Below are 23,449 nucleotides of genomic sequence, written 5' to 3'. Positions count from 1 at the left end.
TGCAATGACAATAAAGTTGAATTCTATTCTATTCTATTCTATATAACATGTGCTAAATTAACATTCACTGAGCCAGCCACTTGTTTGCATGAGATCTGAGACACTGGAAGCAGCAAAACAGCTTGTAACATGTTGTTATGTTTGATTCAGGTGGACTAAAGAGTCTAATACGGGTAAACTATTAATGATATCAATAAATGAAAGACTGCAGTCCACTTTAGCTAACTAAAGATCCAGAGGAGGCAGAGCATTAACAAGAACACTGTCAGTGTCTGTGTGTCATGGTTCTGGGTCTTTGTCCCAGTGTTTTGTGTTGGTGGACTTTTGAACGTTGCTTCATCATTATTGTTGTGTTCTTATACTGACTGAAGTTTCCTAGTTTACTTTTCCTGCATTCGTGAATTTTCTGATTATTGTTTTTTCTGTGTCTCCTGTGGATGTCAGTCTTGTTGTCACGTAATGTCTGTCATAGAGTTCGTCTCTGTGTTCTGTCCTCGGCGTCCCCTTAGTGTCCCCAGCCCGTCTTGTGTCTCCCTCTCTTTGTGTCTTAGTGCTGTCTCTGGGTTTTGTCTCCTCCTACCTGTTTCCAGTGTCCCTCTCTTTGTGTGTTGTCCTTGTCTCCTCAGTCCGTCGTGTGTTCCCATGTTTGTTTATTTCCATCCTAGTGTCAAGCTCATGTGTCCTTATCTCAGTCTCTGTGTTCGTGCTACTTCTTGTCTTATTTTGATAATCCTAGTCTGTGTTCCCATGTTTGTCCACTCCCGGATCACCCCTCAGTGTATATACTGTATCTGTTTTCCTCTGTCCTTTGTCAGAGTGCCTGTTCACCTACCCCCTGTGTCTCCATATTCCCAGTGTTCAAGGTTTCCGAGTGTTTTCCCAGTTTAGGTTGTCATGGTTGGTTCTGTTTGCTACTCAGCCAGAATAAACAGCTCGCTCTTTTTAAAAGTAGGCTCCAGAATGGATGATTGCATGTTCGCATGTCTTTATGCAACACTGAGTGTGCTGAACTAAAGGTAGGCCTAGTTTCATTTTCATGGTCATTATTATCAAGACAATGATTACGCCTTATTCTGATTATTTCTCCCTTTTGGAGGTGTAACGTTTACATGAGGGGTGTAGGAACATTTCCCCCTAAATATTTTTAGATACATTTTTGTTGAAGTCACAGTTTTTGTCGTATTGATGATGCAGCTAGAATAAGTGCTTTTAAATAAAAGAATAACCATTCAAAGTGCTCAGTGGTGAAACTGTAACTCTTTCAGAGTTTGACAGCTGGACAAGTGATGCCGTATTTAAAGAAACATGAGATGAGTGCAGCATATTATCTGAACAGAGACCATTCAATGAGCAAGAATAAACACTGAAAGAGAAACACTTCACTGTTGATTATCATATGAAGTCTAATGAAAGCTGTTAATCTGTTAATATCCTGTTAATCTGCAAATACAGAACATGCGACTTTAAAGCATCCAGCAAAGTGATAACTGTCCTCTGCCCACTAAGTAGTGACTCTACAAAAGATTATTTTCAATATCATCTTTATATTATATTTAGTTATTCTCCAGCGCAACAATGTAAGGAGCTCTGTGATTGGTTAGGAAAGGACAGACTGGCCACCTGGATTTTTCTTCACTGCACATTGATCCATAGCTTTGCTCTGTAAAGGCTAACAAAGTGCTTTTGCTTTACAAAGACATTCAGCGTCGGTATTCACTCTTTTAAAATGCCACTGAACACTGGAGTGAAATGGAGCCCTGATCCTCAGAGTTTTATTGTTGCTAACATTTCTTATAGATAGCACAGATAGTGCCCCACTGCAGTAATCACTCATGTCTAGATATTCCTGTCAAAAAGGAGTTTTTCCTCCCCACTGTAACATGGCAAACATAGCAAACGAATAATCCAGCTGAAGCTTCAGACAGCCGTCAGACAGTGAAACACTGCCATCTGCTGGACTCCAATAACAAAGACGCTGCTTTGACGGGTGAGGGAGTTTCAACAAGTCTGCAACGACTCAAGCATCAAACTACAGAACTATTATAGCGGACATGGTGCTCTAATGACTGCTTCATTAACGCAGGTCAGAAAGGATCAAACATATCAATAAATTATAAAACACAAAACGTCTCTTATTGCCCAGGGCTCAGGAAGTGAGTGTGTTCCTTATAGCCTATTAAACCTTAGCAGGTTATTTTGATGTGTTACAGATGAAACAGCTATCCAGTAACATTCAGCTACAAAAATGCTTTTTTATAATTACTTTTTTACAGCTTCGCACTTTTACACAAGTTTTATCATCAGTGTCACAATGGCTGCTGCTAAAATTGAGTACAAGATATTTGTTGGCCTGATTAAAGGTCTTGATGCGTGCTCAATCATCCAGGGAAGTAAATCTCCAAAAGTTGATCCTGTTCTTCTGGACGTAGCGTTTTCAGTCAGAGAAACCAGCCGACTGAAGGAACAATGGGCTGGGAGGTCAGTTCCTTAATCATGATTATGCAAATTCTCATGACCATTGATCAACAACCACTGATCAATGGTCTTGAGTACCATTCACAGAGAGTTGGAGAACGGCTGCAATCACAGCATTGTAAGATGGTGACAGATGTACCCTTAGGCCCCCTCCTTGATTCAGAGAGGGTCTTTCCCTTTTCACGTAAATGGCCTCCTTGACTCCGCCCTCAAACCAGCGTTCATTGCAGTTATTGTTGACAATCACATTGTATCGTGTAACCATCCAGCTCACATATTCAATGTAAATGATTTGTTGAACTCAAGACATGATGAATGTTCCTGCATTAAAACACATCCAGCCTAGTGTTCTCACTCTCCCTAAATGGATCTGTTACATTAGTGATATGTGGGAGTTGTGTTTCAGTCTTTTCCACATGAGGACATTTACATTTAGTTTTTGCTTTACTGATGAGTGGCTGGTTAACCTGCAGTGGTTGAAGTATGTGTCGGTCGTCTGGAAGAGTAGGTGTAGAAGACGTCTTTAATGAATGTAATGCTCTGAAGGTGTCAGTGATTACTGTGAATTCATTATAAAAGTGGATTTCAGTGAATAAAGACAGGCCCTCATGGTGAAGCTCAGGAGTCCATAAAGTGTAACAGGAGAGCTGTGTCATACTTTCAGAGATTTTACATGAGCCAGTCTTTCAAAAAATACATAAATAAATAATTCATTCATTCATCCACAGGAAACACAATGCTCATATCTGAAAGTAAACTCTGATATATATCCCCGACTAGAGTTAGTACTAAATAAAGGATCGCCCCAAAATGACTAAATATATAAAGACACTCTCCAGAAGAAGTTAAAGGGATTTTATTTATTGTACAAGCAATATCTTCATAAGAATTACAAATTCTGCAGACATATTACCTTCTTACTGAACCTGAATAACTCACACACAGACGTGTCTGCTGCTTATCTTTGTTCAAACATGATGTTTTATCTTCTCTTCAAAACACATTACTCATCTTTCTGGCATCGTGTTACATGAAAACACCTGCATTCTACCTGTGTCATTGTACCACAAAGACAATGATTGCAACACTGTGCTTGCAAAATAGAAGAAATAAGACGACCAGCAAATACATCAAAGATGGTAAAAGTGATTCCATCTTTGTGTCTCCTCCCATTGTTTCCCCAGTCTGTCTAGTTCCCATATTCCCAGGACACCGCTGGACAACAAGTGGGTATTCCAAGACTGAGAGACAGCCAGAGTTGGCAAAAGATCAGACATTCTTAAGTAGAAGTAAAAATACTATTGTTCCAGTGAAAGTTAAAGTACTGATTCAACTTCATTACTCAGCTAAAGCAAAAAAGTACAGGCTCGAAGCGCTTACAGAGAAAAGCATACAACAGAATGCTGATCGCGGCAGTAACACACACTTGGAGGAGAGGCTCCAGCCGTCCATTCCAGCCCTATCCCTAACATTAACTCTAACCATAACTTTAACCTTAACCCTATCAGGTCTTGTTTTACAAAGCGATTCATGATTAGAACAAAAAACACATTTACACATACCGATGATTTGTCACATAGCATCGTTACCTGTTGGGATGAGAACGTGTTGTTTCCAGAACACCACAAATTGGGGTGTCTGTAGCTCAGGTAGAGCAGGAAACCTACTAATCAGAAAGTTGCTGGTTCAATGCCCCTCTGCTCCAGCCTGCATGCCAAATATCCTTGGGCAAGATGCTAACCCCAAGTTGCTCTCCGATGCATCCATCGGGAGGATGAATGCGTATTAATGTTAGATAGAAAGCACTTACAGAGAAAAAGCATAGAAAAAAGTGAGTGCATGAATGAGGCAAGTTGTAGAGAGTAGAAAGGTTTTATACAAGAACCAGTTCATTTACCGTTATATTTTAGTTTCATTTTCAGTTCTGTACTTTTTACATGTAATATTGATTCATTAGATTGACTACATGTATTAGACCTAACTTGCTGACAGCAAATTTAAACGACCGTAATAATTTATTTTCAGCGTCTGAAATATTTATTTCGTTTGTTTTTTGTTTTCTTTTTGGCTCCTGATATTAGTCAACTACTATTTGTCAATGTTGAACTAATAATGAATCTAAGAACAGCTATTTGTCACAGTTGTCCAGCGTCAACCGTGGGGATGTGAGGAAAGAGGAGCCAGGCACGGAGCTCTGAATGCAAGCAGTGCGTTTATTTACAGTGAATGGAAAATAACAATAAATCCGCAGTGCGTTCCCGACTCCCGTGAAATGTCCTCTTCCCACTGCTAGTGTTCCTTGTCTCCGCTCCTCAGTGTCTGAGCACCCCGTGCTCGCTGCCCTCTCGTCTCCACGCTTCTCCTGGGGAGATAACAAACAGGCAGCCGTAAGACACATACAATGCGGCAGACTATCCGTACTGACTGGCCGAGAGACTAACGTGAAGTCACGCAATGATCCAGCGTCAGAGAGAGCGCCACCGCATTCTTAAGTAGCTCCTCCGACAAGGCTTGATCAGCTGTGTGATGGTCTTCAGGTGTGGCCAACCACCTGGCAGGGCCACACCCACCAGGCCTGAAGGTGCCTGTAAACAGGTGCTCTCAGAAACTCCGGCATCCACACACACACACACACACACACACACACACACACACACACACACACACACACACACCTGCAAGCAGGGAGAACGAGGGACAGCACACCAAAAACACACATGTCCATAACTGCTGGGTCGTTTAGACTCCTGAGCTGTGCACGAGGGGTCGAACACCCACTGGAAGGCCGGGCACTCGTTTTCAACCGTAATATACCTGATGTGCTCAGGTAACCTGTAGCGCCATGAAACCACTGTCACACCAGGGCGCATAAAAAATGATGCTTTAAGAGACTGATGGGATCGGGCAGCAGGGAAAACATCCACAAAATGCTACTTTCAGTTTTTAAGTAGAGTCATTACATGCTTGTTAAAAGCAAACTCTCATATAGTTTTTAATGTGCTTCTTTCATTACAATGACTAGATAAAGAATGTGGCACTGTCTCTATTTAACACTGGCTACCCCAAAATGTTTCCAAACCTACAACCGTAACTTTCAATGAGAGATTTTTAGATACGGTTATTGAAGCTGTGGGGTTAATTTTTTAAGTAACACGAGACGAGAGGCAGCAGCATACACACAGAGCATCAGTGATAGAAAGCTAGGCTAACATAGGGTAGCTACCTGTTCAAGGAGAAACATGTATAGGCCCATCTCAAGTGCCAGTGAAAATCTAAATGATTCAGGGAAGACTTTGGAGAAAGTGCTGTGGGGAGATGAAACGAAATTATGTGGCTTTAACTGACCTTTTGAAATAGGAGTGTGATGCAAAAAATAGCATCCCTGCAGTCAAGCAGAGAGATGGAAACATTATGATGTGGGCTACAGGACGACTTAGTCGGGGTTCCAAACAGTCAGGAAATGTGACATCGTCAGACTGCAGGCCACGGATTGGCTTTTGTCTTTCACTAAAATCAAAACTGCAGTTTTTTTAAAACCCTGCAACAAGGCAAATAGCTGCACAACACCGTGGTTTCCAAGTGTGACAAAAAGCCACAGATACATCATCGCTGCGACGTCTTCCTTTGTTGTGGCATTCGTGTTGCTCATAAATGACAACATGGACATCGGGCCGCTTTGCTGTAATGACCCCACGCACATTAGGTGGTACTTGATTGTAATGGAAAATGAGTCACAGCAAGCTGATCTGAGTATGTACTAATGGAGAAGTGCTATAAGATCACGGAGTGGTCTAGTCAGTCTCCAGACATCAGTAATGTAGAAAATCTGTGGAGGGAGCTGAAGTTTCAACTTTCCAAGTGGCAGTCAAGAAACTTACAGGATTTAGAGAGTTTCTGTAAGGAGCAGAGGGTTAATGTTTGTGTGTCCTCACTGTAAAGACTGCAGGTTACTGGAGCGTGTCGTGTCATGTTTCCTGTTGCTCTGAGGTGCATCCAACAAATACACAAATCATTTACCACTAATAATAACACCTCCCCCACTTAAGTGTGTTCAACAGGAAGCTAAAGACTGGTGCTGTTAAAGTGTTCAAAAAACAGCAGGAGCTCGGTGTGAGGCCACAGTGGGCCAAAAAACACAAGATGACCTCCAGCAAGGACAAAATGTATCTGGACGTCTCTGTGAGCATCTGTCTCACTGTGTAAGTGTAGCACAGTGTCTGTGTGTGCATGGCTGGGCAAGAGAAACAGCACAACTGAAAGCCAGCACTCAGACGAGGACCCGGTGCATCGTCTGTCTCATCTCAGCCAGTTTACTTACAAACTCTTTAAGTTTGAATTTTAAAGCCGACAATGTGCACAGGGCAGTGATATTTAAAATGAAGGTAAACTATTCCAATCTCTGCAGCCCCAATTGTGTATCTCACACACACACACACACACACAGTCCTGAATTCATTACTGAAGTCTCATCCAGACATTCAATGTGCTGTGTAATTAAATTGAGACGTGGGGTCAAAATTCCCACCTAGATTGAGTGAGATGAAATAGAAATCGGCTCTCCTCTAACTGACTTTATAGAAATAATTACATCAGCTGCATTTATAACTGTTATTAAATAACAGCAGCACACGAGAACTAAAGTGTAATCCCAGCACATTTCGCTTCGCTTGCACTGATTCTTTAGAGATGACGACCGTGGTGGGTAATTAAGGGCAAACAATATACAAGTGGCGTGAAAAATGGAGGCTGCATTACCTTTCCAAAGCTTCCTTTCCCGATGGCCCGCAGTATCTGGAAGTGGTCAAAGTTTACTGTGGAGAAAATGAGAAGCAGTTAGTGAGAACGTGTCAGTTTGAGCTGAGCTATAAAACAGGGAACATGACATGTACAGCACTGTGCAAAAGTCTTGAGCCATCCCTCATTTGCTTCCAGGGATCCGGACTTCCCTGTAATCTTTAAAGTGGTATTAAGGAATAGCTCTCCAGGCTTTTTAAAGTGTTTCTGATTTTTAATCCAGGGCTTGTATTTGTCCACTTTTTGTCTGTTAAGACCCTTCACACTAATCTCTGAAACATTCAAACATAAACAGACACCTAAGTCACGGAAAGGACCAGAAAACTTAACAAAGAACCAATTTTAAATTGTATCTGTACACATTTACTTGCAGCCTATTGCAAAAAAACAAAAGCCCACATCATTTGTTCTCACTTCTTTAGTTGAAGAATGCAGTTAATAACACCGTTAACACAGACTGACCTGGCAAAACACGAAAAAATAAGGGGGTGGTTCAAGACTTTTGCTCGGTACTGTATGAGAAATGCAAATGTGCACTTCACAATGTATCGCTGCACTTCGGCAGTACTGTGCAGATTAAATGTTTTTTCCTTCCCGATGCATGTGAAAGGTTAAGACTTACATCTCCAAATGTACTGGAACTGATTTGAACCAGAGGACTCAGCCACACTGTTACTATGTACTGCATAAACACGTTTACCGATGAAGGTAAATCAGACGCTGTCCTGACTGTGTGGCTAAATTTTGTGCTGAAAGCATCAAATCAATTGAATATGATTAACTTGCTATGAGAGGTTTTTACTCCAAGTGTGACTTTTTCTGGCTTCATACACCTTTCAGGGTCAAATTCAAGCACTTTGTAAGCACGTTTAATGTCCATTTTCAACATTTTCCAGCACATTACCATAAAAAGGATGCATATTTCACTTCGCATCACCTGAGTAAGACCACGTGAAAGGCCAAATGAATAAGTCTTCTCATCAGATATTGATGCTTCTTTCTTATGTGACACAAAAAACAGGAGGAGACAGATCTTTGCTTGTGTTGTTTTTTTAAGTTCATTCATTCAAAACTAACTGTAAGACGCTTAACTACATTGCAGTCTGTGTTATTGTTGTAGACCTAATTATCACCTTTAAAGTGTTTGTGCTAATAACATCATGTAGAGTAAGACAGGCATAGAGAACAGCACTGTCTGGGAGAGGCTTTGAACACATGACATACTCAGATCAATTCAACACTTTAGACTTTAAAAATGCACAAGCGTCTTTCAAAAACCCATTTATTTAATCTATCATCATTGATATTATTATGTACAGTTAGAATGTACTGTTCATCTCCCTTAAATAAACAGGCAGCCTTAAAGTGTGAAATAGTCACTTGTCTACTGTCTCAGTGGCTGATAGTGCCCCACAGGCCTCAATGTCAGCTCGAAGCCATTATGTTTCAATTGTTTAATGATAAACAGATTTTGAATGAAAGCCAGGAAACTTCGCTAGCACAAAAAAGTGCCTATTCTTTCTTCCCATATGGTTCAGTCATATTACCGTCATTTCCCCCTAAGCTGTTCCCAAAGACACCAGGTTAATACTTGAAAAGGCTGCAGCGATACACAAAAATATCATCAATATTCTGTTTACTTGGTGACAACGTCGCTTTTAGCCTTCAATCAGAAAGCCTGACGTTGGCTAGTTAAGCATCGGGCTAACGTTTAACGCTTTCACTTGAGGGAAGTAACTCGTATTACTGCTACTGCTGTGTAATCTTGGTTCAATTCACAGCATATTCTACAAGTTACCCTGCAATAACTAACTGTTAGAATAGCGCCACCGTATTGTATCGCACTGAGTGCACTTCAATCCTTTATCCCGCGAGTTTGCTAGCTAGCAAAATAATAATACCAATTTTAAACAAATAACATGTGTAACGTACACACTCGAGAAAATTATTTACTAGTACTTACGCAACTCCCCCGTTGTGAAAACGTACAAATCCTTCTTGTATTTTTCGTTTTCCAGCAAACACTCATTAAAACGGCCTCCAGGCACATTAGCGCACTCACCCCCGACTGATCAGGGAGGGGGTGGGGGGTCACACATTGAAACAGACTAACGTGCAGAGGTACAGCCCAGGCAGAGAAATGTTGCTTTTAGACTTTGCGACTCGTTTTATTTCTCTATCTGATAAGAAAACTATTCAATCAGATAGTTCTTTGTGGTGAATGAAATACGGTTACAGTTTCAAGAAGTTTTAAGCACCAAATCCGAAATCCAAGCACTGCAATATTAAAATCCAATTCAATTTCTTGTTTGCTCCGAAATCTACGACATGACTATATACAGAAAAGCTTGACATGGTATGCAAAAAAAAATTCCGAAGACAATACAAATACAAATACATGAACAAAAAATGTTTTAACTGTCAGTTATGTCATTTTAAAATTTTCCAAAACTAACATTTTCTTTGATTGACTGATATTAAATGGATTAGGGTCAAGTTTAGTGTGAACAATATTACACAAACAAGCACGTGTGTGCGCATGCGCACATATTAGAATCCCTTCGATCGCTTCTCATATGTGCGCATGCACACATATTAGAATCGCTTCGATCGCTTCTCATATGTGCGCATGCGCACATATTAGAATCGCTTCGATCGCTTGTGACGTGATAACTTTGCTTTGATCCTTTCTGACGTCATAACTTTGCTTTGATCCAAAACCTATAAATAGAAGCGCTCACCTGTTACTTTATGCTTAACGGACGTTGACCTGCAGCAACTAAAACCCTTTTGAGAAGCTTTGAGAGCAATTTACGAGAGAAACCAAAACAAGTTCAGTTTTGTTTCTCACCAATTCACAGCGCAAACTTTACACCATGTCAGCCAACCCATCCTTCGGCTCAGATGAGCTTGGAATATCTAAAGGGACCATTTTGGGAGATCACCACATGGTGGAGGCTTTCCTTGGAGAAGGAAGCTTTGGTGTTGTAACCAGATGTCGCGATACAAAAAACAACAAAACTGTTGCTGTTAAAGTCAACAAGAGCGACCCTGAAATTCTGCTCCAGGCAAAACTGGAAATTTTCATCCTGGAGCAGCTACGACGCTTGGATCCAGACAGGTGCAACATCGTCGAATGGAACGGCTATTTCCTCGATGGAGAGCGCATTTGCCTGAATTTTGAACTCCTCGACCAAAGCCTGTCAGACTACATAGGGGACCGGAATAACCGAGGTCTCCCAATGAGAGAAATCAGGCCAATTTTGAATCAGCTCGCAAATGCTCTATTCCACCTGGGTTCTGTGGGAATAGTGCATGCTGACCTCAAACCTGTCAACATCATGGTTGTGAACCGCAGTGAGTCTCAAGTCAGAGTCAAACTTATAGACTTTGGCATCGCATGTAACACCTCTGCAGTGATTCCTGGTGACTGTGTGGGGACAATTGGTTATTGTGCACCTGAGATTATGCTTGGCACTCCATATGATGAAGCAATTGACATGTGGTCTCTAGGGCTGGTAGCTGTGGAGCTTGCTACAGGGGTGCCTCTCTATCCTGGGGAAGACGATTATGACGTTTTGAAATTCATAATTGAAACCCAGGGTCAGCTACCAGATCATCTCCTAGAGTCTGGCTTGTACACTGACAGCTATTTCATCGAGGATAACCACAAGGAACAGCGCTGGACATTTAAGACCCCAGAACAATTTCAATACGAGACACATTATCGATCCAAGGAAACTCGATCGATAAAACTTAAGTGTCTCGATGACCTCGAACAACTGCTGAAAGTTAGGCGAGGACCGGAAAATGGCCAAACATTATTTGTAAGGCTAATCAAAGAAATGTTGGCCTTGGATGCAAATCAGCGCATAACACCCTCGGAGGTTCTGAAGCATCCCTTTTTCCACCCTGGCCTCTCAAGGAGAACCCCCTGCACTGACATGAATAGTACAGGGGGAGAACTCCTTGTGCTCTCTCAGCAGCCTTCAAGCTGGAAAAGTCATGGATTGCAAAAATTCAGCTGCAGTTTCCAAAACTCAGTTGAATTTCCTCAAAAAGGAGACATCAACACCTCAGCCAACCCATCTGCCTCTGAAGATGATCTTCAAATAACGGAAGGGACCATTTTAGGAGATCACCACGTGGTAGAGGCTTTCCTTGGAGAAGGAGGCTTTGGTTTGGTAACCAGATGTCGCGATACAAAAAACAACAAAACCGTTGCTATTAAAGTCAACAAGAGCGACCCTGAAATTCTGCTCCAGGCAAAACTGGAAATTTTCATCCTGGAGCAGCTACGACGCTTGGATCCAGACAGGTGCAACATTGTGGAATGGAACGACTATTTCCTCGATGGACAGCGCATTTGCTTGAATTTCGAATTGCTCGACCAAAGCCTGTGGGACTACATTGGGGACCGGAATAACCGAGGTCTCCCAATGAGAGAACTCAGGCCAATTTTGCATCAGCTTGCAAATGCTCTGTTCCACCTGGGTTCTGTGGGAATAGTGCATGCTGACCTCAAACCTGGAAACATCATGGTGCTGAACCACAGTGAGTCTCCCGTCAAAGTCAAACTCATAGACTTTGGCCTCGCATGTCCTGCTTCTGCAGTGATTCCTGGTGACCGTGTGGGGACAATTGGTTATTGTGCACCTGAGGTTATGCTTGGCATTCCATACCACGAAGCAATCGACATGTGGTCTCTGGGGCTGGTAGCTGTGGAGCTTGCTACAGGGGTGCCTCTCTATCCTGGGGAAGACGATTATGATGTTTTAAAATTCATAATTGAAACCCAGGGTCAGCTACCAGATCATCTCCTAGAGTCTGGCTTGTACACTGACTGCTACTTCATCGAGGATAACTACAACAAACAGCGCTGGACATTTAAGACCCAAGAACAATTTCAATACGAGACACATTATCGATCAAAGGAAACTCGATATATAAAACTTAAGTGTCTCGATGACCTCGAAAAACTGCTGAAAGTTAGGCGAGGACCGGAAAATGGCCAAACATTATTTGTAAGGCTAATCAAAGAAATGTTGGCCTTGGATGCAAATCTGCGCATAACACCCTCGGAGGTTCTGAAGCATCCCTTTTTCCACCCTGGCCTCTCAAGGAGAACCCCCTGCACTGACATGAATAGTACAGGGGGACAAAACCTTGTGTTCTCTCAGCAGCAATCATCGTTTGGGTGGCCAGAATTCTAGGGGAGCTAGAAATTCTTGTGGAAAAAAAGCCCAAAACAATAACATCAACAAAAACAACCAATGAATGTGGTCTTAAACTTGGGCACAATTTGGCTTGAAATCCATCAACTAATCTCTCAATATTCAAAGCGGAGCAGCAGACAACTTACCATCACATCAGTCCTTCAATCAGACCTACAACAAACGTCTTCCTTCTCTCACCCCAACCGGTCGCAGCAGATGGCCGCCCCGACCTGAGCCTGGTTCTGCCGGAGGTTTCTTCCTGTAAAAAGGGAGTTTTTCCTTCCCACTGTCGCCAAAGTGCTTGCTCATAGGGGGTCATATGATTGTTGGGTTCTCTGTATGTATTATTGTAGGGTCTACCTTACAATAATACATACAGCCTTGAAGTGACTGGTGATGTGATTTGCTGCTGAATCAATTCGGAACTAATTGGAAATCTGGATATTAATTAAATAAACCTGCTTTGACCATCAATTAATTGTTGTTTGAAATTCTTTATAAATATATAAATATAGTGCCACTCTTCTACTGTTTAAATTGCAACTGTTTAAAACTGACTAATTTATTCATACACTTGAGCATAAACACACGCACAGTAAATGGCCTGTACTTGTACAGCGCTTTACTTAGTCCCCAAGGACCCCAAAGAGCTTTACACTACATTCAGTCATTCACACATTCACACACACATTCACACACTGATATTCTCATGTTAAAAATATAGAAAAAGGATTTTATCACCCATAAATGTTAACTTCTCATGCCTCTTAGCACAAGCAGGAGCAGAAGCGCCCTCTGCAGTTTGTGTGTGGAAGTGCAAAAGCTTACAGCACCTGGTATTCCCAGGCGGTCTCCCATCCAAGTACTGACCAGGCCCGACCCTGCTTAGCTTCCGAGATCAGACGAGATCGGGCGTGTTCAGGGTGGTATGGCCGTAAGCGAAAGCTTTGCTATATAAAGGGCATTTTATAAGTGGCAAGTGTCTCACAGTTTGATATATATTATTGTGCCAAGCTTTATATGTTACAGCGAAAGCATGCAGCTATTCGTTGTTAACTGCAGCTTCAACACTGAGCTGCAGAAATACTTTTCCCACAGTAACATCTCCATAATAACATATGTTAGATTATTATAGAACCGTGTGTTTTGTAATTCTAACATTTTTGTCATTTGGAGACTTTAACTTCTATATAGAAGAGAAAACGTGTGCATGTGTCATCACAGCATGTTTAAAAAGGCTGTTTCTGTGCTCTTCTTTCGCTTGCGGCCATACCACCCTGAACACGCCCGATCTCGTCTGATCTCGGAAGCTAAGCAGGGTCGGGCCTGGTCAGTACTTGGATGGGAGACCGCCTGGGAATACCAGGTGCTGTAAACTTTTGCACTTCCACACACAAACTGCAGAGGGCGCTACTGTTTAGTAAGAAACTTCATGACCTCTCTTCTAATTTTTTGCTTGTGTACCGTTAAAAAATTAAAACAACAATCATCTCTGCAGCTTATTGGAGACACCTTTGTGATTCTGTTGTAGAGCAGAGCAGAGGCAGACATTTGATACACCCGGGGCTTAGCCCTAAAGGGTAGTATGCATGGGATTTGGGGGGGGGGTTAGAAATGACTGAAAGATTAATTGGCTCTGTTTTGAGTTCATATTCATATAGGGAAAAATATATCACATGTGCAGGACACCTTAAAGTAGTTTTTTAATTAAGCAGCAAGGCAGAACAAAGTCGGGGCTGTATCAAGACACAGGGACTAAACCCCAATTCAACCAGACCCAGAACTGATCCGGAATTAAAACAGGACTACAACAGTTCAAAAGCAGGACTACTTAGGATTTAACCAAGACAGAACCAGAATCAGAACTAGATGATAGTAGCACTAAAAATCATCATAGACCTGCACTACACTTATTTTTTAATTCTACCAAAGTACAATATTTAGATTGAGAAAAGTTTAGATAATTATTTAGCCTTGTTGTGCAAACAAGCCTGCAAAACTTAATAAATATAGAATTTGAAAAATAACAAACCTAACAAGAAACACTAGGTACGAGATACATGAGGACCTATGATACGCTGATACTTTTGGTAAACAACCATTTGACTAACATGTGTGTCTCACCTGCTCTTGTTCATCTCTGCTCTGTCCTCTCTCTCTCCCTCTTTGTGCTGACAATCAAACCAAACACCAACATCATCAAATATACAGTTGAAACCAGATATTTACACATTCTTCAGATAAAAACAAAAACACTTTTTTAATTGTAACATCAAATCAGACTAAATGTTTATTTTTTATGTTGATAAATATAAAAAAACATATTTGTTAACTTTAAGAGTAAAGAGAGAAACTGTCTGTATTTCTTAATTGTAAATGGCACCAAATTGTATTCAAATTGATTATGGAGGTCCACAATTCTTTTCCAGGTGTTTTGGTTGATCTCTTGATTTTCCCATGTCAAAGAAACAGGCTCTGTGTTTTGCCTTATATGCATCCACAGGTGTGCCACCAACCTATCAGAAGCTTCTTCAGCTCAGAATGGAATCGTCTGGAGTTTTCTTATTAATTAACAATAAACTTAGTGTATATGTGCTCCTAAATTTGGTGAAAGTGATAAAAAAGAGACAGCTCTCTCTCTTTAACTAATTCAAAATATATTTCAATATTTATTTATGCAAAACAAAACAAGTTTACTCTAAATTGATGTTGTACAGTAAAAAAATGTTCTTGTGTTTTCCATAAAGTGTATGTAAATATCTGGTTTCAACTGTGAATGTACTGCTGTGTATTGAAATTCCTTTTGTTTTGCATAGAAATATACTGAACAACATACAAAGCATAATATATAAAATAACATCTACCAGAGTTTTTCTTTGAAAGAAGCTCCTTATGTCCATTCTTGTATATCAGTGCATAACTGAAACCGATTTATTTAGCCGTGGAGGGAAACAACTGAAAATATGAAATAAACACACATGTAAGCTGAGACTCTCTAAAGAAACAGCATTGTTGTTGTTCGGCTTTTCATTTCACCTTTTGTTGATTCACTTGAAGAGCAAGTAACATAATATGGGTCAAGTGATCAGTTTGATATCAATCTTTTGTGATGCACCGTCATATTTGTACAGTACGAATGATTTTCTTTGGAACCTGGTCAAACTTCAGTTCTCTGTCTGCCTCCCTGCGCTTCTCCAACAGCGCACTCGTAGGCAGCAGCTCCCCCCGCCCCCTCGCTCAGTGCCTGAGCTCGGATCATACCAATATTAAGGGGGATTTACTCACAGTCGTAAATTCCCACAGTGTACACTATGTGCTTCGAATATTGTGAGTGTTTTTTGTGTTATACAGTTGTCAGCCAGGCATCTAACTATGAAAAAATTACAGTCCAAAAGACCCCGGGCTTCTGAAAAACAACCCGGGCTTAAGCCCAGTAAGAGTAATGATGTTGGACTATATGTCTGTTATGCAACTCAGCTCAGTCGGACCAGGATGGCCGAGTGGTGAAGGTGTTGGACTTAAAATCCAATGGACATTTGTCCATGTGGGTTCAAACCCCACTCCTGGTAGAGAAATCAACCTACTAAACTGACATCTTACAAGGTGTCAAAGGTCGGGGTGACGAGATGGGGTTTCACTGTCAGCGATAGTGCACACAACATAGCCTCATGCATATTCACCTGATAAAGGTATTGCACATAATCAAGTAGTATTGCCTTATTGTCCACATCTGTACTCATCAACCTGCAAAACATACCACGGCCATGTATTAATTCTCTCCAACAACTGTGTCTCAATATCCTCTGCTATTTCCTCGATGCAACGAGTGACGGTGCCAACAGAGGCACCTGTGCTATCGTTTCAGCCGCCATCTCTCCGAAAAGTTCACAGCAAATGTCTTTAGTGGCAGGAAGGATCGATTCTTCACCAATAGTGAATGACTTTTTAGCCTTAGCAATACGGTTAGCCACCAAGTATGATGCTCTCAGTGCACTTGTATTTGTTGTTGTGGAGGCCCTCAGTAATGGCTTCTGTCCCTGTTGTTCCCGCTTTTTTTCTTTTAGACTAGTCCAAAGGCTTGTTTTTTAATGTCGGGTGCTTGGTCTCCAAGTGACGAAGCAGTTTTGAAGGCTTCATTGCCTCATTGGAGAGCTGGTCTCCGCATATATTATGCAGAGCGGGCTTGGTGCATGGGAATCACTTGTCGCAATATAGCCATATTTCAAGTAGGTCTTTTGGTATTGTCTGTTAAATGCAGCTTTCTTTTTCTTAGTAGTTGTCATTTTGTGATCTCGTAACCAATGCCCACTGCCATCAAAGTCGAGAATTAGTTAATGGGCATCATGTGACTAGTGGAAGCCAGATCCTTTTATTTAGCAAAATTGGGGTTAATAGTTAAATGTTATTGTTGAGGGGCACAGACAGCACATGTACACAGATTAAAAAATAGTAATGCCTCAAGAACAGGGCTCTTGGGACGTCCAAGAGGAAAGGGGCAAATGCTCAAGCCCCCTCCGTTATGGCAAAAACGTTTAGACGTTTAGAAAAGTCTTAGAAATGAATCGCATGCCAAAATGAAAACAAAAAAATTGGATGACATTAAAAACAAAAGAAACAAGAGACAGGGCGCTGAATAAGAACTTGTCAGCTTGTGAGTCTTGTAACTGGTGATGCTCCAAATGTTAAAAAATAAATATATAAAAACCAACAAACACCAAAAAGTGACTTTTATTATATGCTTATTCTGTGATCAGATAAAAAATTTTTTATTAGAAGCAAGCTGGATCTAAGAGATTATTTCTACACAGCATCCTACAGTCAGTACAATTAATATGTCGGTATTGGTGGGATGAATATAAAATTCCCTCATCAGAAGGAAATAATAGTTTTATGTTATTTCATGTAACATGTGAAGAAATACAGGTTGATCACATGTTAAAAAATGTATATACTTATTGTTAAGACAGACTCAAATAAAAACTTATAATGAAGAAGACGTTTCCAGCGACGTTTAGTTAGAGCTGATGATAAATGTTGCTCTTTTGTTATCTCAGAAATGTAAATTTGTGGGTACAGAAGTAGAGCGCATGGGGATTTTTCCTATAGTTGCATTATTGGATTCAAAGGTCATTTCATCACCACAATAGTGCACAGGTAACTTTCCTTCACATTTGACCACAACTATTCTGTTAGTGAGAAGTGTGCCTTTATACTGACACTTGGGTTTCCTGGCTGCATTGTTCTTTAGGTCACATCTAACAATGCGAAACTTTGCTACACTCTTTGTCGTGCCATTCGTCTGATCATATCTTCCTTGACCGTTACAAATGGCTTTGACCTGTTTGTAATCACTGAGGATGAATGTGTTAACATCCTTACATTTGTTTCGATCAGCATATATTTTCTTTTTTTTCATTTCTGTATCACATTTTTTCACGCTCATCTTGGCATCTACATGCTGTCGTCTAAACTTTTCATAATTTGTTTCATTCAGTCGCTTCTCAATTCGGTTGGGTTGAAGATTGGCTGGTTTTGAGAGGAAGAGAAATGCTGAGTGTAACCCACAGAACATCATCCCCACTGTCAAGCACAGAAGTGGAAACATTATACTGTGGGGCTGTTTTTCTGCCAAGGATACAAGACGACTTCACCACACTGAGGCGGCCAGTAGATGGAGCCATGTACTGCAAAATCTTGGACAAGAACCACTTTCTCTCAGGCAAAAGACTGAAGATGTGTCATCGATGGGTCTTCCAGCATGACAATGGCCTAAAACATACCACTGATGCAACAAAGGTGTGGCTAAAGAAGAAGCACAAGGACATGGAGTGGAGCTAAGGCAGTCTCCAAACCTCAGTCCTGAAGAAAATCTGTGGAGGGAGCTGAAGCTTAAAGTTACCAAACAGCAGCAAAGAAATCTAAAGAATTTAGAGAGTTTGTGGAAGGAGGAGTGGAAAAAAATCCCTCCTGAGATGTGAGCAAACCCAGTGACCAACTACAAGAAACATATTACCGCAGTGCTGGGCAATAAGGGTTTCTCCACCAAGTACTAAGTTGTGTTTGAGATCAAATACTTACTTCACTCAGTGACATATAAATCAATTCATTTATTTTAGCAAATATATTTTTTATTCAATTTTGGTTGATATTCTGTCTCATTACATCAAAATGAAAATACTTAAAAAAATTAGAGACTGATTTTTTTTTTTTTTTTTTTTTTTTTTTTTTTTTTTTAAATGACATCAGAAACAGCAGTATGCGATATTACGTGATGGCAGAGCTTCAGTTCATCCTTTGTCATTTTTTTTTTTTTTTTTTTAATAAATAGGACAGGGGGAATGAATGAGAGAGAGAGGGGGAGAGAAAGAAAGAAAACCCAAGGGGAGAAGAGACGGTGAGAAGGGGGGAAGAGAGACAAAAAAAAACAAAAAAAAAAAACAAAAAAAAAAAAAACAAAAAACTCCTGGGTCACCTGTATGGAGAAAAAACAAACAAACAAACAAACAAACAAACAAACAAACAAACAGAGGAGACAGCAAACAACAAAGAGCAACATAATAATAGAGAAAACAAAGCACCATCACAATAAACTAGCTAGTCATAGATATCAGTATTTACTAAGTAATAAACGATATTGTGCAGCACGCAAGATAGACAGCGCACAGTGTGCTTTGAGGCAGCAGCCAAGAAAGCTTTAGTCCGCGTCTGTGAATACCCATGTGTGCATACCTGTGTGGATCAGCATGCTTGCATTCCAAAGGTTTCTCCATGTAATGATCTGCTAGGGAGTGTGGGGGGGCCACAGCCCCGTCCTCCAGGGTGTGAAGCGGGTATGGAGGAGATCAAAACTCCAGATATCCAGAGGCCCCCAGAACACAAGAGACCATGGAAGACCAACAGAGGGGCAGCCGCGCCACTGATTATTTAATATAAGTGAACAAACTTACAAACTCAGCAGGGGATCAAATGATTATTTCCCCCCAGATAATAGCTTATTTTTATGACCAGCTTTTTTCTTTTTTGTCTTTTTGAAAAGCTGCTGGCCAACAAAGTTTTATTCATAGATGTTTTTTGCATTAGATAAATTTGCAAACTGAACTCCACGCTTCCAGAACCTCTCAGTTTCTTTGGCAGAGTTTACTTTTCATTTTTAATGGCTTGTTGTTTTTTTTATTGACTTATATAGAAACCCACACAAGTTTAACTTTAAAAACAACTTATGTAACAAAAAAATGAACCAACTTAATGGATCAACATAAATAAAAGGATAATTTCAGTGTTTTTCATCTATTCTTTATGGAGTTTTTCCAAAACATTTTCAAACGTTCAGATCTGTCTTTTATTTTCTTGTTTTAACATTATACATGGTGAACTAAAAACCCTGGAACATGGTTTGAAACATTGAAGGCAGCATGTTTCGCTTTTTGGCAGCTTTTATTTTGAAACTGCAACACTAAGCAGTACTTCTCCACACCTGTGGTGCACGCGCTGCGCAGACCCCGTCGGGCATGCGCGGCAGAGGAGGGGGCTGACTTGAGCAGAAAGCGCGGAGAGACAAGTCGAAAGGAAAAGACAGACGATCTCTGATAAAGCAAAGCAGACAGAAAGAATTTACCTGAGCTCTCTGCTGGACAGGTAATTACCGCAGTTTGGTTTAATATTTTGTTTTAAACAGTGTAACTACGAAGCGAACATAAATACAGGTGATATATTTTCATACAGTTATGTTCCAGTCGGGTTAATGTTTGTGTGTCCTCACCGTAAAGACTGCAGGTTATTGGAAAGTGCCTGAAAATATGTCTGCAAAGCACCCCTCAGTTGAAATATTAATTTTGGCTCGCTATCTACTCTAGAAAATAATTTGCGCGTCTACGTCGCCATTTACGGTTCAATGTGTGGCCGTAAGCAAGGAATTCCTGGTGCTTGAGGGTCATCTAGTAAACGCCAACCATCATTTAAAAATAACCAAAAACAGCTGTCGTTACTTTAATGTAGTCTTTTAAATCATTAAATGATAAAATAAAGAAAATCAAAATCAATATAACAGCTTCAAAAAATTCAACATCTAAACCAGTCATTTTTTTCTTCAGTAAATATTTTGAAACTTATCAGAGGCACTGGAGGACATGTTGAACAATAATATTGTGTACGTTTTTTAGAGTATTACTGGATATTTTTAAAACAGGCAATTTTAATTTAATTTTAATCATTTACTTACATATGGTAATGTAAATACATGAGGTGTATCTAAAGACAACTTCTCTACTTGCATCCACACATTGAACCTTACAGAGGGAAACGGTCATTGCACTCAGTCATGACAACATTCTTGTTAAATGTAATTATTATATTAGAAAGTTATGAAACTTTTAAGCAAACTTTTCCAAATGAGGACACTTACCGTATTTTTTGCTTTACTGATCAGTGGTTGGTTGATTAACCTGCAGGAGTTCAGGCACGAGTCAGTCGTCTGGAACAGCGGGTGGTGAAGATGTCTTCAGTAAATGAAATGCTCTAAAGGGGGAATTAAAATTGAACATTATTTGAACATAAATAAAAAAAGATAGGCCTCTGCCTGTGCATGCACATTTCTTATTCACGATATTCATGGTCACAGAACCCAGATGATGCATGTTTTAAAGCCCATATCTGGTTAGTGAATGTGAGTATAAGTGTGGCAGGAGATCGAGTTATTCAAAATAAGCCTGTTGTCTATAAAAGATTTTAAATATACAAATAAAAAGTTCTTACCAAACGAGGAGTCAAGATGAGCAGAGACCAGGTCTAGTGCAGCTCAGCTGTTAGTAAATTCTACCTGAGCAGGTTGGAGCTCATTTGTGTCACAGACAAGTAAAACTTTGGGGGCTTCAGCTTTTAAACATTTCAGCAGCCCCACCTTAAATTAACTAGCATCAGTGTCTACATCACCAGCCCACCAGTTAGCACTGCTCTGTTTGTGGTTCAGAACATGCTGCAAACATGATGTGAGGACCAGTGACCACAGCTGCAGATGCAGGTAGTCTCTCATAGCTCGCGTTACAACAATTGCAGCTATTTTTTTTTTTCAATTCAATAAACCACATGTTTTAAAAATAAGTAAATAAAAAAATATTGACATTTGTGAAAAAAGTGCAGAAACTGCCTTTTGGCTTAGTTTTTGTTAAGGCAAGGCAATGCAAGGCAAGGCAAGTTTATTTGTATAGCACAATTCAACAACAAGGTGATTCAAAGTGCTTTACAGAGACATTAGAAACAAGAACAAATAAAAAGCATGATTTAAAATTGATTAAAACAAGCAAATAAACTAACTAACTAATTAACAAACAAACAAAACAGTATATAAAATCAAAACAGATAAAATCAGAACAGTAGATAAAATCAGTAGTTAAATGTAAGTTTTGAAATTTAAGCTTAAAGTGTGGATTTGGTGCTTTATTCAAATGCAGCTGAGAACAGGTGAGTCTTCAACCTGGATTTAAATAAACTGAGTGTTTCAGCTGATCTGAGGCTTTCTGGGAGTTTGTTCCAGATATAAGGAGCATAAAAGCTGAATGCAGCTTCTCCGTGTCTGGTTCTGACTCTGGGAACTGATAAAAAACCGGATCCAGATGACCTGAGGGATCTGGATGGTTCATACTGGGTCAGGAGGTCATTGATGTATTTTGGTCCTAAACCATTCAGAGCTTTATAGGCCAGCATCAGAACTTTAAAGTCTATCCTCTGACGGACAGGCAGCCAGTGTAAGGACCTCAGAGCTGGACTGATGTGGTCCACTTTTTTGGTCTTAGTGAGGACTCGAGCAGCAGAGTTCTGAATGAGCTGTAGTTGTCTGACTGATTTTTTTAGGTAGACCTGAAAAGATGCTGTTACAGTAATCAAGCCTACTAAAGATGAATGCATGGACTAGTTTTTCCAGGTCCTGTTGAGACATCAGATCTTTTATCCTTGATATATTCTTGAGGTGATAGTAAGCTGACTTTGTTATTGTCTTAATGTGTTTTTCTAAGTTTAGGTCTGCATCCATCACTACACCCAAATTTCTCGCCTGGTTTGTGGTTTTTAGATGTATAGATTGAAGTTCTCTGGTGACCTGTAATCGTTTTTCTTTGGCGCCAAAGACTATTACCTCAGTTTTGTTTTTGTTTAGCTGGAGAAAATTGTGGCACAACCAGTCATTGATTTCCTCAATGCATTTACCAAGAGCCTGTACAGGGCCTCGGTCTCCTGGTGACATTGTGATATATATTTGTGTGTCATCTGCATAGCTGTGATAGTTTATTTTGTTGTTGTTTATAATCTGTGCCAGTGGGAGCATGTAGATGTTAAACAGAAGGGGTCCCAAGATGGAACCTTGGGGAACTCCACATGTGATACTTGTCTGCTCAGATGTGAAGTTACCTATTGATACAAAGTATTTCCTGTTTTCTACGTATGTTTTGAACCAGTTTAGTACAGTTCCTGAAAGACCTGTCCAGTTCTCCAGTCGTTTGAGTAATATGTTGTGGTCAACTGTATCAAATGCTGCACTGAGATCCAGTAAAACTAGGACTGACATTTTTCCACTGTCTGTATTCAGACATATGTCATTAAACACTTTGGTCAGAGCAGTTTCAGTGCTGTGGTTCTGTCTAAAACCTGACTGGAAGGCATCGTAGCAATTATTCTGTTTTAAGAAGTAACTGAGCTGTTGAGAAACTGCTTTTTCAATGATCTTACTTAAAAACGGGAGATTTGAGATCGGCCTGTAGTTGTTCATTTGTGTCTTGTCAAGATTGTCCTTTTTCAGTATAGGTTTGATTACAGCAGTTTTTAGTGATTCTGGAAACACACCTGATAATAAAGAAAAGTTGACGATCTGTAACAGGTCTGACTCTAAAGTCTTTGAGACCTTTTTGAAAAAACTTGTTGGCAGGACATCTAAACAGCAGGAGGAGGAGTTCAGTTTACCTAAGATGTCCTCCAGG

The 23,449-nt window shown here is 40.3% G+C and overlaps 3 non-coding genes across 3 annotated transcripts; 2 read left to right on the top strand and 1 right to left on the bottom strand.

Moving 5' to 3' along the window:
* Nucleotides 1-13,306: 13,306 nt before the first annotated feature.
* LOC146608815 (5S ribosomal RNA) lies at nucleotides 13,307-13,425 on the bottom strand. The gene has a single exon (XR_014905233.1). It is a non-coding gene; the product is annotated as a 5S ribosomal RNA (ribosomal RNA).
* Nucleotides 13,426-13,744: 319 nt separating this feature from the next.
* LOC146608814 (5S ribosomal RNA) lies at nucleotides 13,745-13,863 on the top strand. Its single transcript, XR_014905173.1, has one exon. It is a non-coding gene; the product is annotated as a 5S ribosomal RNA (ribosomal RNA).
* A 2,108-nt stretch (nucleotides 13,864-15,971) lies between these two features.
* On the top strand, nucleotides 15,972-16,054 carry trnal-uaa (transfer RNA leucine (anticodon UAA)). The gene has a single exon. It is a non-coding gene; the product is annotated as a tRNA-Leu (tRNA).
* The last annotated feature ends 7,395 nt before the right edge of the window (nucleotides 16,055-23,449 follow it).

The sequence above is a fragment of the Diplotaxodon limnothrissa genome, linkage group LG23, assembly GCF_057381915.1.
Source record: "Diplotaxodon limnothrissa isolate DT_005_m linkage group LG23, D_limnothrissa_male_GT1.1, whole genome shotgun sequence".
Taxonomy (NCBI): domain Eukaryota; kingdom Metazoa; phylum Chordata; class Actinopteri; order Cichliformes; family Cichlidae; genus Diplotaxodon; species Diplotaxodon limnothrissa.
This window is presented reverse-complemented; position numbering and strand designations above follow the sequence as displayed.